General features: G+C 45.8%; 1 long non-coding RNA gene across 1 annotated transcript in view; it reads right to left on the reverse strand.

Moving 5' to 3' along the window:
* LOC135563969 (uncharacterized) overlaps positions 1–13,382 on the reverse strand; it is a 52,197-nt gene that overhangs the window by 25,736 nt on the left and 13,079 nt on the right. Inside the window, exon 3 of the long non-coding RNA XR_010460726.1 lies at positions 9,309–9,530. This is a non-coding gene — a long non-coding RNA (uncharacterized LOC135563969). The remainder of the gene's footprint in view (positions 1–9,308; positions 9,531–13,382) is intronic.

The following is a 13,382-nucleotide window of genomic DNA, read 5'->3' on the forward strand; positions in this document are numbered from 1 at the left end:
GACGAGCTTGGAGGGTACTATGGTGTTGAATGCCGAGCTGTAGTCGATGAACAGCATTCTCACATAGGTATTCCTCTTGTCCAGATGGGTTAGGGCAGTGTGCAGTGTGGTTGAGATTGCATCATCTCTGGACCTATTTGGGCGGTAAGCAAATTGGAGTGGGTCTAGGGTGTCAGGTAGGGTGGAGGTGATATGGTCCTTGACTAGTCTCTGAGTGCTACGGGGCGGTAGTCGTTTAGCTCAGTTACCTTAGCTTTCTTGGGAACAGGAACAATGGTGGCCCTCTTGAAGCATGTGGGAACAGCAGACTGGTATAGGGATTGATTGAATATGTTCGTAAACACACCGGCCAGCTGGTCTGCGCATGCTCTGAGGGCGCGGCTGGGGATGCCGTCTGGGCCTGCAGCCTTGCGAGGGTTAACACGTTTAAATGTCTTACTCACCTCGGCTGCAGTGAAGGAGAGACCGCATGTTTTCGTTGCAGGCCGTGTCAGTGGCACTGTATTGTCCTCAAAGCGGGCAAAAAAGTTATTTAGTCTGCCTGGGAGCAAGACATCCTGGTCCGTGACTGGGCTGGATTTCTTCCTGTAGTCCGTGATTGACTGTAGACCCTGCCACATGCCTCTTGTGTCTGAGCCGTTGAATTGAGATTCTACTTTGTCTCTGTACTGACGCTTAGCTTGTTTGATAGCCTTGCGGATAGCTGCACTGTTTGTATTCGGTCATGTTACCAGACACCTTGCCCTGATTAAAAGCAGTGGTTCGCGCTTTCAGTTTCACGCGAATGCTGCCATCAATCCACGGTTTCTGGTTAGGGAATGTTTTAATCGTTGCTATGGGAACGACATCTTCAACGCACGTTCTAATGAACTCGCACACCGAATCAGCGTATTCGTCAATATTGTTATCTGACGCAATACGAAACATATCCCAGTCCACGTGATGGAAGCAGTCTTGGAGTGTGGAGTCAGCTTGGTCGGACCAGCGTTGGACAGACCTCAGCGTGGGAGCCTCTTGTTTTAGTTTCTGTCTGTAGGCAGGGATCAACAAAATGGAGTCGTGGTCAACTTTTCCGAAAGGGGGGCGGGGCAGGGCCTTATATGCGTCGCAGAAGTTAGAGTAACAATGATCCAAGGTTTTTCCACCCCTGGTTGCGCAATCGATATGCTGATCAAATTTAGGGAGTCTTGTTTTCAGATTAGCCTTGTTAAAATCCCCAGCTACAATGAATGCAGCCTCTGGATAAATGGTTTCCAGTTTGCAAAGAGTTAAATAAAGTTCGTTCAGAGCCATCGATGTGTCTGCTTGGGGAGGGATATACGGCTGTGATTATAATCGAAGAGAATTATCTTGGTAGATAATACGGTCTACATTTGATTGTGAGGAATTCTAAATCAGGTGAACAGAAGGTTTTGAGTTCCTGTATGTTTCTTTCATCACACCATGTCTCGTTAGCCATAAGGCATACGCCCCCGCCCCTCTTCTTACCAGAAAGATGTTTGTTTCTGTCGGCGCGATGCGTGGAGAAACCCGTTGGCTGCACCGCCTCGGATGGTGGTGGTAGTGTGATGGTTTGGGGTCAGCATGGTGGTGGTAGTGTGATGGTTTGGGGTCAGCATGGTGGTGGTAGTGTGATGGTTTGGGGTCAGCATGGTGGTGGTAGTGTGATGGTTTGGGGTCAGCATGGTGGTGGTAGTGTGATGGCTTGGGGATGCTTTGCTGCCTCACGACCTGGACCACTTGCCTTAATAGAAGGAACCATGAATTCTGCTCTGTATCAGAGAATTCTACAGGAGAATGTCAGGCCATCCGTCTGTGAGCTGAAGCTGAAGTGTAGCTGGGTCATGCAACAAGACAATGATACAAAACACACTGTCAAGGCTACATGAAAATGTCTAAAATGCAACAAATTTGAAGTTTTGGAATGGCCTAGTCAAAGTCCAGACCTAATCCCAATAGAGACGGTGTGGCAGGTCTTTAAACGAGCAGTTCATGCTTGAAAACCCACAAATGTCGCTGAGTTAAAGCTGTTCTGCATGAAAGAGTGGGCCAAAAGTTATCCACAGAGACGTGAGAGACTGATCAACAACCACAGGAGGCATTCGGCTGCAATCATTACAGCTGAAGGTGGTACAACCAGTTACTGAATGTAAAAGGGCAATTACTTTTTCACACAGGGGCATTGGGTGTTGCATTACTGTTTAGGAAATAAATCAAATAAGTATGTAATTGTTCTCTCGGGTTCCCTTTATCTAACATTAGGTTTTGGTTGAAGATCTGATAACATTCAGTATGAAACATATGCAACAGTAGAGTAAATTAGAAAGGGGGTAAATACTTTTTCTCAGCACTGTATGTGAACAATCAGCGAATGTGTTGAATGTGCACGGGCCCAGGGAGACCGTCACCTTATGTTGGTCCAGGGGCCCAGGGAGACCGTCACCTTACGTTGGTCTAGGGGCCCAGGGAGACCGTCACCAGGCCTCCTTTAAGACTCCATAATGTTTCATCTGTAGATGCTACAAAGCAGAATTTGGTGTCATATGAAGCTTTACCGCTTGCTCTGTAATATGAGAGGTATTATGATTTCAATAACAATTTCTTACATTAATATATGTATTTTGAAAAATATAAACATGAATATTGAAAATATAGAAATGTTGGTGTTGCAAATGTTTCAATATATTGTTGAACATAATATACTCTACAGAGTGGAATCTGAGCTAGTTTTAAAGTTACGGGCCATTTTATACAGAGAAATGTAATGAATCACAGCCCTCTTTTCACTTGTATCATTGCACATCCTGCTAATCAACAGCAGAAGGCGACCCTTTTGAATCCATTTTCAAGCCGTAAATCTTCATATGACACCAATTTTTGGACCGTCACCTTACGTTGGTCCAGGGGCCCAGGGAGACCGTCACCTTACGTTGGTCCAGGGGCCCAGGGAGACCGTCAACTTACGTTGGTCCAGGGGCCCAGGGAGACCGTCACCTTACGTTGGTCCAGGGGCCTAGAGAGACCGTCACCTTACGTTGGTCCACGGGCCCAGGGAGACCGTCACCTTAAGTTGGTCCAGGGGCCCAGAGAGACCGTCACCTTACGTTGGTCCAGGGGCCCAGGGAGACCGTCACCTTACGTTGGTCCAGAGGCCCAGAGAGACCGTCACCGTACGTTGGTCCAGGGGCCCAGGGAGACCGTCACCGTACGTTGGTCCAGGGGCCCAGGGAGACCGTCACCGTACGTTGGTCCAGGGGCCCAGGGAGACCGTCACCTTACGTTGGTCCAGGGGCCCAGGGAGACCGTCACCGTACGTTGGTCCAGGGGCCCAGGGAGACAGTCACCTTACGTTGGTCCAGGGGCCCAGGGAGACCGTCACCTTACGTTGGTCCAGGGGCCCAGGGAGACCGTCACCTTACGTTGGTCCAGGGGCCCAGGGAGACCGTCACCTTACGTTGGTCCAGGGGCCCAGGGAGACCGTCACCTTACGTTGGTCCAGGGGCCCAGAGAGACCGTCACCTTACGTTGGTCCAGGGGCCCAGGGAGACCGTCACCTTACGTTGGTCCAGGGCCCAGGGAGACCGTCACCTTACGTTGGTCCAGGGGCCCAGGGAGACCGTCACCTTGCGTTGGTCCAGGGGCCCAGGGAGACCGTCACCTTACGTTGGTCCAGGGGCCCAGGAGACCGTCACCTTACGTTGGTCCAGGGGCCCAGGAGACCGTCACCTTACGTTGGTCCAGGGGCCCAGGGAGACTGTCACCTTGCGTTGGTCCAGGGGCCCAGGAGACCGTCACCGCTACGTTGGTCCAGGGGCCCAGGGAGACTGTCACCTTACGTTGGTCCAGGGGCCCAGAGAGACCGTCACCTTACGTTGGTCCAGGGGCCCAGGGAGACTGTCACCTTACGTTGGTCCAGGGGCCCAGGGAGACCGTCACCGTACGTTGGTCCAGGGGCCCAGGGAGACCGTCACCTTACGTTGGTCCAGGGGCCCAGGGAGACCGTCACCTTACGTTGGTCCAGGGGCCCAGGGAGACCGTCACCTGGTCCAGGGGCCCAGTTGGTCCAGGGGCCCAGGAGACCGTCACCTTGGTCCACGTTGGTCCAGGGGCCCAGGGAGTCTCTCATGACCTCTTGGTTGGCCATTCCCAGGATGGTGGCTAAACATAAAAATATACGTTGGTCAGGTCCAGGGGCCCAGAAACGTTGGTCCAGGGAGACCGTCACCTAAACGATTGGTCCAGGGCCCAGAGAGACCAAACCAACGTTGGCATTCTGACGTTGGTCCAGGGGCCCAGGGCAGCACCGTCACCTTATTGGTCCAGGGGCCCAGGGATCTGTCACCTTGCGTTGGTCCAGGGGCCCAGGGGAATGGAGTGTGGGAGTGTGCTGGTCCAGGGCCCAGGGAGACCTATTCCATAACGTATGGTCCAGGGGCCCAAAAACACACAAAGGAGTTGGTCAGGGGCCCAGGAGACTGTCACCTTAGATTGGTCCAGGGGCCCAAACCGTCACAAGTTGGTCATCAGGGGCCCAGGTTTCAAGCGTCACCACGTTGGTCCAGGGCCTAGAGGAAAAAACCACGTTGGTCCAGGGGCCCAGGGAGACCGTCCCTTACGTGGTCCAGGGGCCCAGGGAGACAGTCACCTTTACGTTGGTCCAGGGGCCCAGGAGACCGTCCTCACCATTAATAATTGGTCCGTTTGACGTTTAACAGCGCCCAGAGAGACCGTCATAGCATGTAATTGGTCCAGGGGCCCAGAGAGACCGTGTGGCACCGGTCGATGGTCCAGGGGCCCAGGGAGAAGCCGTCACCGACACGTTGGTCCAGGGGCCCAGAGATAGTAAAGCTGAAATAATTTCCAGGGCCAGCTCTGTCTCTCATGACCTCTTGGTTGGCCATTCCAAGCGAATTATTGTTTGTTCAGATGGTGGCTAAACATAAAAATATACAATATGAAACTAACAAACAGGCATACCTAAACTAAAGATTAAAAACCAAACGAAGGCTTCATGTCCACCAAACCAACCAGGCATTCTGACTGACGACCACCTTAAATTAGCAGCACCCGTCTCCTTATCAACCAGGCTCAGCATCTGGACGCGGTTGCTACTGCTCCCTGGGGGAATGGAGTGTGGGAGTGTGCTGTCCAAACTACCTAACCTATTCCATAACTATGTAAACACACACAAAAACACACAAAGGAGTTTCAGATTAGCCTACTGATCTGAACTGTTGTTCACCAAATAGATTAAAACCACACACACAAACATACAAGTACCATCAGCCATGTTTCAAGCTTATACCAGCTTTTGCAAAAGCTAATGGAAAAAAAGCAGTGTGTGTGCATTCCCCTCTTTGCCGAGTGAGTGAGCGGAGCACTTACGAGGTCGTGCCTAAATTACAGCTTCATCTATGCATCGTCGTCACTCGCTGCTCCCTCCTCACCATTAATAATTCAAAGAATCTGCCGTTTGACGTTTAACAGCAGCACATTGCCATAGATGGCTGCAGCGCAGGTCAGTTTATAGCATGTAATTGGAAACATGTCTGCCCTGTTCTGTTTCCTGTGTGGCAGCGGTCTGATGGTCTGGGCAGCGGGCACGATGTGGACCAAGCCCTGCACCGACACTCACAGGGTTATGCCAATGTTACACAGCCTGATGATAGTAAAGCTGAAATAATTTCCATGCTACATTTTCTCAAGTCAGACATTCAGGGTGGAAGGCATGCAATGAACGGCTGACTGGGTAGTGAAAACCAATGGGGAGATTCACTATGATATTCTGTATGGTGTTATGTGTGTTCATAGGGTGTTTCAACTTCCTCACATGAAAGCATATGTTTAGAAAGTATTTCACCTCTTGAAGGATTATTGGACAGAACACACACACCACACATGCACACAATGCTTCATGCACACACCGCTCGTGTCATGCAAACATTTACTCACATATGCATGAGTGCTCGCACAGAAGCACACACATGCCACATGTGAAGCACCAAACAAACAAAAAAAGCCTGTTTACTGCCCTCTCCCACTTCAGCTGCACTGTTACTGCACATCACACAAACACTACACACTATACACTTTGGGTGATTTCTCACGAAACTAGAACAAAAAAAGAGCTTTGGAGGGAGGTTTGTTGACATATATTTAACATTTGTATCGTAAAGCATAAGTTGGAATATTTGTGATATTTTGGCTTTAGCCAGGCCTCCTTTAAGACTCCATAATGTTTCATCTGTAGATGCTACAAAGCAGAATTTGGTGTCATATGAAGCTTTACCGCTTGCTCTGTAATATGAGAGGTATTATGATTTCAATAACAATTTCTTACATTAATATATGTATTTTGAAAAATATAAACATGAATATTGAAAATATAGAAATGTTGGTGTTGCAAATGTTTCAATATATTGTTGAACATAATATACTCTACAGAGTGGAATCTGAGCTAGTTTTAAAGTTACGGGCCATTTTATACAGAGAAATGTAATGAATCACAGCCCTCTTTTCACTTGTATCATTGCACATCCTGCTAATCAACAGCAGAAGGCGACCCTTTTGAATCCATTTTCAAGCCGTAAATCTTCATATGACACCAATTTTTGTTTTGTAGCACCTACAGATGAAACGTTATGGAGTATTAAAGGACGCCTGAGTATGGCCAAAAATATGTCAACAATCCTTCCTCCAAAGGACGCTTTTATTGATTAAATGTTGTGAAAATTGTATTTTTTTTGTTGTTCTAGTTTTGTGAGGAATCACTCCGTTGTAGTTTTATACATGACGAAGGCACACTACTGTGGGCCGACTCTCTTACTCTCTGCTGTATGTCAAAACAGAATTAGCTTCAACTGGCATGTATGTCTATGTTACACTTTACTGTCATTGACAGCTATTCAACAATACTCATCTATTGGCAGATTACAAATGATGTACCAAATATGGCTGCCGGTGTGCCCACCATGGAAGGTTCCTTTGAATGTGAATTGGGACTGAATTAAGAGCCAATGGACTGAGGGAATGGTATTGCACCTAGGCCAATCAGAATTGTATGTACAGTATACTGGCAGAAAATGGGCCAATCAGAATCGTATGTACAGCATGTAGGGACAAGAATTGGGCTCTGGAGCCTGTGGACCATGGCCAGATGATGTGTTTTATAACACACTGCTCTCTGCTCTCTTCTCTCTCTATTGAGAGCATGGGCCCCTGGGTTAAGGCAGCTCACAGACCACGTACATCAATTCCTTATCTATCCACAGGGCTGGCTGGGGGTTAGCTAGCCTTAGGCCCAGAGCAGTGTCACGCTCACTCACATGCACACACAGGCCTGGTCATTGCCACAAGAAAGTGATTTCGGAGGGAGGAGCATGCAAAATGCCAAACACACACACATATAATGACATTAAGCCATGTGTCATATTATTATTGCGAACATATCACAACAGTGGAACACAGAGGGTTGTCTTTCGTGCAAAGAGGTGTCTGGGTCCAGGGAGAGACCTGACGTGTGTGTGTCACTGGGGTGGACTGGTGTATGTTTGGTGACGTGTGTGTTTCACTGGGGTGGACTGGTGTATGTTTGGTGACGTGTGTGTGTCACTGGGGTAGACTGGTGTATGTTTGGTGACGTGTGTGTGTCACTGGGGTGGACTGGTGTATGTTTGGTGACGTGTGCGTGTCACTGGGGTGGACTGGTGTATGTTTGGTGACGTGTTTGTGTCACTGGGGTGGACTGGTGTATGTTTGGTGACGTGTTTGTGTCACTGGGGTGGACTGGTGTATGTTTGGTGACGTGTTTGTCACTGGAACAGACTGGCATGTATGTACAGTTGAAGTTTACAAACACTTAGATTGGAGTCATTAAAACTGAGATGAATGTACTTTGGTGTGAAAAGTGCAAATCAATCCCAGAACAGCAAAGGACCTTGTGAAGATGCTGGAGGAAACAGGTACAAAAATATCTATATCCACAGTAAAACGAGTCGTATATCGACATAACCTGAAAGGCCGCTCAGCAACTGCACATGGGAACAAAGATTGTACTTTTTGGAGAAATGTCCTCTGGTCTGATCATACAAAAATAGAACTGTTTGGCCATAATGACCATCGTTATGTTTGGAGGAATAAGGCCACCATCCCAACTGTAAAGCACGAGGGTGGAAGCATCATGTTGTGGGGGTGCTTTGCTGCAGGAGGGACTGGTGCACTTCACAAAATAGATGGCATAATGAGGATGGAAAATTATGTGGATATATTGAAGCAACATCTCAAGACATCAGTCGGGAAGTTAAACCTTGGTCGCAAGTGGGTCTTCCAAATGGAAAATGACCCAATATTACTTCCAAATTTGTGGCAAAATGGCTTAAGGACAACAAAGTCAAGCTATTGGAGTGGCCATTGCAATGCCCTGACCTCAATCCTTTTGAAAATGTTTGGGCAGAACTGAAAATGCGTGTGAGAGCAAGGAGGCCTACAAACCTGACTCAGTTACACCAGCTCTGTCAGGAGGAATGGGCCAAAATACACCCAACTTACTGTGGGAAGCTTGTGGAAGGCAATGCAACCAAATACTCATTGAGTGTATGTAAACTTCTGACCCACTGGGAATGTGATGAAAGAAATCAAAGTTTAAATAAATAATTATCTCTACTATTATTCTGACATTTCACATTCTTAAAATAAAATGGAGATTCTAACTGATCTAAGACAGGGAATGTTTACTAGGATTAAATGTCAGGAATTGTGAAAAACTGAGTTTAAATGTTTTTGGCTAAGGTGTATGTAAACATCCGACTTTAACTGTATGCATGTCAGGGAGGATGCAGCAATGTTTCGCTCATTTGTTTCCAGGACAAGTTGACTTCGTCTGAGGATGCACACATCCAGTGGTTCACACTCATCAATCAGGATTTCTTAGGGATCTGTCAACAGAGGACAAACTGTGAGGTAATGGGAACGTCCTTTCTACTCATTATAGTTGTGTCCCCTTCTGTCGACTTTATTACTGTACTGCTGTGACTGTCCTTTCAGGCTAATTCAAATCCACAATAACCTGTATATTCATCCCAATAAACCTGGCTTTGGCAGTTAGAGGGGGTAGGGGGGAGCAAGAAGAAAGAAAGAGAGAGAGAGGAGATGCATTAATGCACCAATGACCTGCTGAATATAAATTCTAACCAGAGATGAAGCACAGGTCAAACATAGCCCAGGAGACACAATGGCGATTACGAGGCGGTCTCTTTTTAACCTAAGGAGATGACAACACTCTCAAGAAAGAGCAGTAGATAGATGCTTACCGTGGCAGTAACTGAGGTGAGCATACACTCAGCATCGCTGGCAGACAATCACTGGCAATGCCCGTCATCTGTGATGTACACACTCACTCTCCCACTCTCGCCTTCCTCGCTCTCTCCTCCCTCCTTTCAGTCCAATGGTCCTATCAGCATCACTGGCTGTCTCAGCCAATCAGCAAGCGGGAGACTCACTGTATGTGTCCGTATAGAGCAGGCAGAATTCCCCTAACATCATGTGACGCACACACACACACACAAAATGAAAGGCAGATTATTAGATTCAACTATGATATCATGAGTGAGTGAGTCAAGCCAAAGGGATGTTATTAGTAGTATCTGCAGGGAAGAGAGCAGGCAAAAATTCATGTCTACAGGGGAGACTTAGTCAAAGAGCATTACGCTAATGATCTACGATAGAAATGTACAGTACATACACCGCCACAGGCAACACTCAGATACCATCCAGCAACAACCCTTCTGGGTTTTATGTGTCCGAGATACATTCAACAAAAACAAACGCAACATGTCAATTGTTGGTCCCGTGATTCATGAGAAGGGTTGGGTAGGTTACTTTCTAAATGTAATCCATTACAGTTACCTGTCCAAAATTGTAATCAGTAATGTAACTTTTGGATTACCCAAACTCGGAAACGTAATCTGATTACATTATGTTACTTTTAGATTACGTTCCCCTTAAGAGGCATTAAGAAGACACAAATGTATGTTAGCAATTGAACGACATCTATTGCAGGATAAATCAATGTTAAAGTTTACATAGCTGGCCATATGGATGTTACATTTTATTTTATAGGTTGGTTACGTAGGCTTCTTCTAAACCATTGCTTTCTACTACACATAATAATACTATTAAATTATATCTTTGCATTAAAAACCAAAGTCTATCAGAATTCCGGTCATTCCAATAAATGTTATAACCCTTGATCTTCAAGAATAGGACTTGGAAATATGGAAATATAGATTAGCCAAATTGTTTTACCTGAGCATAACCCCATAACTAAGGACTTATTAGCCAGCCCTACGCTGTTGTTTATGATTTTGTTGTCATGGAGGACTGATTGGGCTCGCATGCTTTGAGCACTACTGAAAAGTGCTATTTACATGTGAAAAATGAATGCCATATGCTACATTTGTTATAGGCCTATTGTTGACCTTTTTTTGGTGACACTTTATCTTGATAATATGCAGCTGTTTAAAGGACAAATCCACAGATGAAACAATAACAAAATGCTTGCCCCGCCTCTGTTTTGGTAAAAAGCTGAGGGGTGGGCCTGGAGAAATGTAACCACTCTCAGATTAATAGACAGAGCTGTGGATGCAAGGACTGACCATCCATGATATCAAAAGTATTGTTTTAACCATGTTATGAGGTTATACAGGGTTTGTTAATATTTACAATGTTTACAGACATTGGAGTAAAACAAGCTTATATTTTGGATTCTCATGGAGTGTGACAGTTGAACTAAACTCATGAGGCATTTACAAGTTCTATTCAAGAATCAATGGATATATATCTATATCTATATATATTTCATTTATAAGTCCAGAAATGTATGTCTTAACTACAGATATCAAATTACAGATATCAAAAGTGTGCAAATTTGAGCATGTGTCCATTAGGCCTCTGAATTTGTATTTTTTTTATCAGCATGAATTAGATTGAGCAATAAAAGCTCCACTTTTATTCCATAGGCTTGGATCCGCACTATGCAGCTGTTGGAAGAGCGGATTTTTCACTGTCTGTCCACTGGTTTCAAAAACAATGATTGATAGGCAGCTTAAACTTCTTGTATTCAACCATTATTATAAATACACATTTAGATTTGTGATCAGCCATTATTCAAGTTGGATCATCTTGGATGCCGACAGCAGCCGCACCATTGGAAGACATATCTTGGACTGTAGCCTTCAAAAGCCTATTCCTGCTCTTTTCCCACGATCCATCAAACACATTTGGTGTGTCATCATAGTGGTCTCTAACTTCTGGTCAGACTTGCTCAGGTGGAACAAACTTAAACTTCAATGCTGATTTGAATGTCACTGAGAAAGCAGAGAAGTGTCAACAATTTTTTTCCCGCAAACATCCTTTCTGAATTTAAAAGTAATCCTCAAAGTAATCATCTAGTTTTTCAAAAGAATCTTTAATCTGATTACAATATTTTAGCTGGTAACATAACGGATTAGTTCATTTTTTGTATTCCCTTACATGTAATCCGTTATTCCCCAACCCTGTTCATAAGCAAAAGGTCCATGAAATGTTCCATATGCACAAGCCGCTTATTTCGTTTAAATTTTGTGTGCAAATTTGTTTACATCCCTCTTAGTGAGCATTTCTCCTTTGCAAAGATAATCAATCCACTTGACAGGTGCGGCATATCAAGAAGCTGATTAAACCCCATGAGCATTACATAGGTGCAACTTGTGCTGGGAACAATAAAAGGCCACTCTAAAATGTGAAGTTTTGTCACACAACACAATGCCACAGATGTCTCAAAATTTGAGGAAGCGTGCAATTGGCATGCTGACTGCAGGAATGTCCACCAGAGCTTTTGCCAGATAATTTAATGATAATGTTTCTACCATAAACTGCCTCCAACAACGTTTTTGAGAATTTGGCAGTACTTCCAACCGGCCTCATAACCGCAGTCCAAGTGTAACCACGCCAGCCCAGGACCTCCACATCCAGCTTCTTCACCTGCAGGATGGTCGGAGACCATGCACCCGGACAGCTGATGAAACTGTGGGTTTGCACAACTGAAGAATTTCTGCACAAACTGTCAGAAACCATCTCAGGGAAGCTCATCTGCATGCTCATTATCTGCATGCTCGTCATCCTGACCGAACTACAGTTCTGCATTGTTACTGACTTCAGAGGGCAAATGCTCACGTTCGATGGCCACTGGCACGCTGGAGAAGTGTGCTCTTCACGGATCAATCCCGGTTTCAACTGTACTGGACAGATGGCAGACAGCATGTAAGGTGACGTGTGGGCGTGCGGTTTACATTATAAACAGAGTGCCCCATGGTGGCGGTGGGGTTATAGTATGGGCAGATATAAGCTACGGACAACGAACACAATTGCATTTGATCAATGGCAATTTGAATGCACAGAGATTCTGTGACGAGATCCTGAGGCTCATTGTTGTGCCATTCATCCGCCGCCATCACCTCATGTTTCAGAATGATAATGACCGGTCCCATGTCACAAGGATCTGTGCACAATTCCAGGAAGTTGAGGCCAAGTTCTTCCATGGCCTGCATACTGACCAGACATGTCACCCATTGAGCCTGTTTGAGATGCTCTGGATTAATGTACAACAGCATGTTCCAGTTCCTACCAATATCCAGCAACTTCAAACAGCCATTGAAGAGGATTTTGACAACATTCCACAAGCCACAATCAATAGCCTGATCAACTCTATGCGAAGAGGCAAATGGTGGACACACCAGATACCGACTGGTTTTCTGATCCACGCCTTACCTTTTTTTAAGGTGTCTGTGACCAACAGATGCATATCTGTATTTCAGATGCATATTTGTAAATCCATAGATTAGGGTCTCATGAATTTATTTCAATTGACTGATTCCCTCCATCAAATCTTTGAAATTGATTTGATCCCTTATGCCCTTTCAAAACATCACACACGCGTGAACGTTTTCATACATGCTCGTAAATACACATCATGCCTGAATGCCAGCACACACTGACTCAGGCACACGCATACGGGCGTGCACACACACTTTCTTCCCACCACAGGGGATGGGATCTGTTCTTCCTGCTGCGTCTGATAATGATGGTGTGTCATGGAGATGCACCAAGCGGAATGTCCTGTCAGCAGTTGGACTCATTCAAAGTGACATACATTCCCAATTATTTATCTGACAACTGCCTTAATACATTCACTCTGCGGTCGTCTCCCCGTCCTCACTGGCTGACCGGTTTTCCCTTTGCATCCAAAAGCTTACTTCACACATTCCTTGGATTGTGGGCTTAATAACACACACACACACTGCGAGAGAGAGTTATGCATGATACCAAGGCCTATCTTCTTCTAACGC

The sequence above is a fragment of the Oncorhynchus nerka genome, linkage group LG23 (assembly GCF_034236695.1).
Source record: "Oncorhynchus nerka isolate Pitt River linkage group LG23, Oner_Uvic_2.0, whole genome shotgun sequence".
Taxonomy (NCBI): Eukaryota; Metazoa; Chordata; class Actinopteri; order Salmoniformes; family Salmonidae; genus Oncorhynchus; species Oncorhynchus nerka.